The sequence below is a fragment of the Trypanosoma theileri genome (genome assembly GCF_002087225.1).
Source record: "Trypanosoma theileri isolate Edinburgh chromosome Unknown TM35_Tth_95_V1, whole genome shotgun sequence".
NCBI classification, from domain to species: domain Eukaryota; phylum Euglenozoa; class Kinetoplastea; order Trypanosomatida; family Trypanosomatidae; genus Trypanosoma; species Trypanosoma theileri.
The window spans coordinates 29,603-30,175 of record NW_021639937.1 but is presented as its reverse complement, the minus strand read 5'-3'; positions in this window follow the sequence as shown (position 1 = coordinate 30,175).

Here is a 573-nt window from a genome sequence, read left to right as displayed (position 1 = left end):
GCAGCAGTATCAGCAGTTCTGTGTGGGTGCGTGTACCACTACTGATTCTGGTTACACTGGCCTGTATTCTTGTGTGCTGATTGTAATGGTGGTGTGGTGGTGTGACTCAGGTCATCCTTTGTTTTCTCTTTTTTCTTCTTTGCATGCATTCCTACAGTCTAACTAATATTCCACCTGTTGGGCTATTCTTTTTTTTTTTTGTTTCTTAATGTTATTGTGTTTTGTGTGTTTTTGCTCTCTGTGTTTATCCTATAATAATTATTATTGCTACTCCATTGTGTGTGTGTGTGTGTTTTTGGGCTACTGTGTGCTTTTCTTTCTACAAATGACAGCTTGCCTTGTGCAGTGAGAGAAAAAATATTTATAAGAGATACATTTTTTTACGTATATTAATAATTAAGTGTACAACGTTTTACATTGATAGTAGTTGTATTTGGCCGTTTACTGTAGAACATGGTCTACCTGTTGATTTCGTTTAGTTTGCTAGAATTACGTTTGTTTGGATTGTTTTGTCCAGAGAGGGTAATTGATAGCAAATTAATAAATATACATATACATATATATATATATATA